The 5,766-nt window shown below is 50.4% G+C and overlaps 1 non-coding gene across 1 annotated transcript; it reads right to left on the bottom strand.

Annotated features, from left to right (window-relative positions):
* Positions 1 to 4,232: 4,232 nt before the first annotated feature.
* On the bottom strand, positions 4,233 to 4,304 carry Trnat-ugu (transfer RNA threonine (anticodon UGU)). Its single transcript has one exon. It is a non-coding gene; the product is annotated as a tRNA-Thr (tRNA).
* Positions 4,305 to 5,766: the final 1,462 nt, after the last annotated feature.

Here is a 5,766-nt window from a genome sequence, read left to right as displayed (position 1 = left end):
TCCGGGAGCGGGACTCGAGCCCACATCTCCGCATAACCGGTGCGGTGCGTTCGCCATTGCGCTATCCCCACAGCGGCTTCTCTCTCGACTTTAAAGCGGGGGTTTATATTTACAAGAGCTCTGAGGCCGGTCAACTGGCGCCGCCCCTCGACTACCGCGGGAGACGTAGAACGTCTTCTTTCCCAGCGGCCGCCACGTAGAACGTGGTCGGAGGTCGGGGTTAGCAATTGGCATATCCGAACTGCTGGAGCCAGTGCCTCGTAATGCATGTAGCAGAACAGAGAGATACGGGACGAGGGACTCGGTAATGATAGAAGACGTTCTACGTCTCCCACGGTAGTCGAGGGGCGGCGCTAGTTGACCGGCCTCAGAGCTCTTGTGAATATAAACCCCCGCTTTAAAGTCGAGAGAGAAGCCGCTGTGGGGATAGCGTAATGGCGAACGCACCGCAGCGGTTATGCGGAGATGTGGGTTCGAGTCCCGCTCCCGGATCGAAAACGGCGGATTTTTTCTCGACTTCTATTTTCGCTTATTTATCAATGAATCAAAGAAACGTGACAAGCGCACGTCATTCGGCCCTATTAAATATTTCGAAAAAAAAAAGCCGAAAAGCACTGGCAATGACGACTGCAACCTTGATATGTATCTTTACCGAGTCCCTCGTCCCGTATCTCTCTGTTCTGCTACATGCATTACGAGGCACTGGCTCCAGCAGTTCGGATATGCCAATTGCTAACCCCGACCTCCGACCACGTTCTACGTGGCGGCCGCTGGGAAAGAAGACGTTCTACGTCTCCCGCGGTAGTCGAGGGGCGGCGCTAGTTGACCGGCCTCAGAGCTCTTGTAAATATAAACCCCCGCTTTAAAGTCGAGAGAGAAGCCGCTGTGGGGATAGCGTAATGGCGAACGCACCGCACCGGTTATGCGGAGATGTGGGTTCGAGTCCCGCTCCCGGATCGAAAACGGCGGATTTTTTCTCGACTTCTATTTTCGCTTATTTATCAATAAATCAAAGAAACGTGACAAGCACACGTCATTCGGCCCTAATAAATATTTCGAAAAAAAAGCCGAATAGCACTGGCAATGACGACTGCAACCTTGATATGTATCTTTACCGAGTCCCTCGTCCCGTATCTCTCTGTTCTGCTACATGCATTACGAGGCACTGGCTCCAGCAGTTCAGATATGCCAATTGCTAACCCCGACCTCCGACCACGTTCTACGTGGCGGCCGCTGGGAAAGAGGACGTTCTACGTCTCCCGCGGTAGTCGAGGGGCGGCGCTATTTGACCGGCCTCAGAGCTCTTGTAAATATAAACCCCCGCTTTAAAGTCAAGAGAGAAGCCGATGTGGGGATAGTGTAATGGCGAACCCACCGCACCGGTTATGCGGAGATGTGGGTTCGAGTCCCGCTCCCGGATCGAAAACGGCGGATTTTTTCTCGACTTCTATTTTCGCTTATTTATCAATGAATCAAAGAAATGTGACAAGCACACGTCATTCGGCCCTATTAAATATTTCGAAAAAAAAGCCGAATAGCACTGGCAATGACGACTGCAACCTTGATATGTATCTTTACCGAGTCCCTCGTCCCGTATCTCTCTGTTCTGCTACATGCATTACGAGGCACTGGCTCCAGCAGGTCGGATATGCCAATTGCTAACCCCGACCTCCGACCGCGTTCTACGTGGCGGCCGCTGGGAAAGAAGACGTTCTACGTCTCCCGCGGTAGTCGAGGGGCGGCGCTAGTTGACCGGCCTCAGAGCTCTTGTAAATATAAACCCCCGCTTTAAAGTCGAGAGAGAAGCCACTGTGGGGATAGCGTAATGGCGAACGCACCGCACCGGTTATGCGGAGATGTGTGTTCGAGTCCCGCTCCCGGATCGAAAACGGCGGATTTTTTCTCGACTTCTATTTTCGCTTATTTATCAATGAATCAAAGAAACGTGACAAGCACACGTCATTCGGCCCTATTAAATATTTCGAAAAAAAAAGCCGAATAGCACTGGCAATGACGACTGCAACCTTGATATGTATCTTTACCGAGTCCCTCGACCCGTATCTCTCTGTTCTGCTACATGCATTACGAGGCACTGGCTCCAGCAGTTCGGATATGCCAATTGCTAACCCCGACCTCCGACCACGTTCTACGTGGCGGCCGCTGGGAAAGAAGACGTTCTACGTCTCCCGCGGTAGTCGAGGGGCGGCGCTAGTTGACCGGCCTCAGAGCTCTTGTAAATATAAACCCCCGCTTTAAAGTCGAGAGAGAAGCCGCTGTGGGGATAGCTTAATGGCGAACGCACCGCACCGGTTATGCGGAGATGTGGGTTCGAGTCCCGCTCCCGGATCGAAAACGGCGGATTTTTTCACGACTTCTATTTTGGCTTATTTATCAATGAATCAAAGAAACGTGACAAGCACACGTCATTCGGCCCTATTAACTATTTCGAAAAAACAAGCCGAATAGCACTGGCAATGACGACTGCAACCTTGATATATATATATATATATATATATATATATACACAAACATACATATATATTGTAGTAAGCATGTTGCGCCTATGAGAACTGTGATGAGCATATCCACGTAGGGGGATTTGCCCGTTGTGGCTGATGCTCTTCACATTTCATCATACCCGCTGCCTCTCATAGACAACGCGCTCGACTGCCTCCAGGGAGCCCAGTTTTTCTCATCATTAGACTTGACATCCGGCTACTGGCCTGTGCCCATGGCCGACGCTGATCGTTCAAATACTGCTTTTACCACACCCGATGGCCTTTCCGAGCTCAACGTCATGCCGTTCGGACTCTGTAATGCGCCGGCCACATTCGAACAAATGATGGACAACGTGCTGCAGGGCTTGAAATGAAAAACGAGTCTCTGCTATTTAGACGACATAGTCCTGCTTTCGCATGATTTTGCAACACATCTCAGACGCCTCAAACAAGTGCTAAGGTGCCTTGCCTCCGCTGGTCTGCAGCTGATCCTTAAAAAGTGCCGCTTCGCGGCTAGAAAACTCACCATTTTAGGACACGTTGTCTCGAAAGACGGTGTCCTCCCGGACCCGGGACAAACTTCGTGCCGTTTCGAAGTTTCCGAAACCAACCCCGCTGAAGGACCTACGAAGCTTCATCGGCCTCTGTTCGTACTTCCGCTGCTTTGTACGGAACTTTGTCTCCATCATTGCGCCTCTCACACAGCTTCTCGGCAGAAGTAGACATTGTCGAATGGTCCCCCAAGAGTGACAGAGCTTTCTTAACCTTACGTCGGGTCCTTGGTCACCACCGATACTGCGGCACTTTGACCCGAATGCGTACCCCTGAGATCCACACTGATGCCAGTGGTGTTGGCTTAGGTGCTGTGCGCGCTCAACGAAAGGACAGATTTGACGGATACGTGGGAGGTTACGCGAGCCGTACACTGACGATGGCCAAAGTCAACTACTCCGTAACAGAGAAAGAATGTTTGGCTATTGTATGGGCAATCAGCAAATTTCGTCCTTACCTGTACGGTCGCCCTTTCGACGTCGTAACGAATCACCATGCTCTGTGTTGGTTATCGTCGCTGAAGGATCCCGCCGGCCGTCTTGGCCGCTGGGCACTCCGCCTGCAAGAGTTCCATATCCGTATTGTGTACAGATCCGGACGGAGGCATACCGACGCCGACGCTCTTTCTCAATCCCCGCTTGCGTCGGATATAGATAGCTTGTTCGCGGCAGACCACAACCTGACCTCTCTCGCCATGACGGACATGGTTGCTGAGCAGCGCAAAGACCCTTGGGTTTCTTCGATCCTCGAATATTTGTCACACTCACGTGCACCTCCTGTGCCTCGATCACTGCGCCGTCAAGCTGCCCTCTGCACTATTCGTGACGAGGTTTTCGTGATACTGTCACTGAACGAGCGCGTCCTCTTCCTCAAGAGGCATCCGGTGCAGCATATACACGTAGGGGGATTTGCCCGTTGTGGCTGATGCTCACCACAGTTCTCATGGACGCAACATGCATTCTACAATATTTTTCACACACACACACATATATATATATATATATATATATATATATATATATATATATATATATATATATATATATATATATATACAGAAATATAGGTCGGCAGTCTACAATGCCAAAAGGGGCATAGGGGTGTGGTTAGGCTCTTTTTTTAAATACGGTTAATTAGATAAACGTTTTTTTTAAATATACAGAAGAAAGAAAGAAAAACACGTGCCCAGAGTGGGGACCGAACCCACGCCTTTCGATTACATGTCGAATGCCTTACCAATTCGGCTATCTGGGCGACTGTGTTCTCCTTCACTTTCTGGGCTATTTATATTTACTAGAGGTGTATCTGACGCTTGAGGGTGGTAGCCAGCGCCACTCTGACTATACGGGGAGAAGGGGACCTTCTTTTTACCCCCGGGGCATGACTGGAACGTCTACAGCCTGTCATGAGCGGGTTACTGGCGGGAAGCCCTCTTATGCTACCTAGGCATCAAGGCTGCCATAAACCGAGACCCTCGCTAGGCTTTCGCAGAATAATATAGTAAGGAAATGAGGGGCTTGTTTCCTTACTCATTTCCTTACTACATTTCCTTACTATATGAGCACACTAAATCAACTAGCGCAATCGTTAGATTAGGTCGTCAACGTCACTTGTGCCAACTATTACTCTTTTACGCGCAGCGGAAAGCTGACACTTTTGTTGCAAAGTGTGTCGCTTTTTTCTCACCCTTCCCTTTGTGTTTTTGGACGCCGCCATCTTCACATGTCTACGTCATCGATTCCCAGATGTTCGTCATGAGCTAGACATCCTGCTATTGGGCGACTTTTTCACGCACTTCCGGCAAAGGGATGAGTCGTCTGCTCAGCGTCGGCTCGCCGGCTTATCTGCCAGCGTAGTGCCGCAGTGCTTGGACATTTTACGACAAACAAAACAAGTGTAAACAAACGCTTGACCGTTTGTATTGAATGCAACACGGCCATAACACGACATGGATATTCTCTTACCTGAGTACGTTACATATAAAAACCATTGAAGCCTCGTGGCACTTCTTTCGTGCAATCGCAGAAAACGCCCTGAGCCGAATGCTTCGGTGTGACGCATACATTTTATTCAACTTCAAAACAATCCAGAGATGCGTTTCGAATGAACACAACGTCACAACATGCGTTGGAAGTCTGAACCGCGATTGAGAGACGATGGGTTGCATCCTCCTGCCAGTCGTAAATTCGGCACTTACCTCGCGCGCAGATTGCGGGGACGAACTGCAAGTCACTTAACTCTTGTGCACAAGCCGAGATGGCTTTTAGCCGCGCACACTGCACATACCCAATGCGAGGTTGAGTCGTATGTCGCTCGGGAAAGATAATCCAGAACATGTGAGGCACTATCCACCCGCAGAAGCACAACGTCGCATTTCATCGCGAAACAAAGGCTTCCACAACACACACACACCATCGCCTCCTTTAATGCCAAACGCATCTCGCACTTCCCAATGGGAGTGAGTGGTACGCCTGCAGTGCCCACATGTCGCGAGGTGGGGCCCCGAGCTGAACCGGGATCACGGAACCGTAACGGACTTTTAGAGTGGTTTCTGCCTTGTTGCCAAGGCAACATGTGTTTGAGATTGTCAAAGAACTGGCGCTCGCTTCTGCGCTAGAAAGCTAGGAGCCGCGGCGGAGCATGTTTTGCCAACGTTGCCGCTCTCCACCACGCGTCGCCCCAAGCTGAACTGGTCACATGATTGAAGCGTTTTGTG

Source organism: Haemaphysalis longicornis, unplaced genomic scaffold, assembly GCF_048455015.1.
Source record: "Haemaphysalis longicornis isolate Haplotype H1 unplaced genomic scaffold, Haemaphysalis longicornis Haplotype H1 scaffold_16, whole genome shotgun sequence".
In the NCBI taxonomy this organism is placed as follows: domain Eukaryota; kingdom Metazoa; phylum Arthropoda; class Arachnida; order Ixodida; family Ixodidae; genus Haemaphysalis; species Haemaphysalis longicornis.
This window is presented reverse-complemented; position numbering and strand designations above follow the sequence as displayed.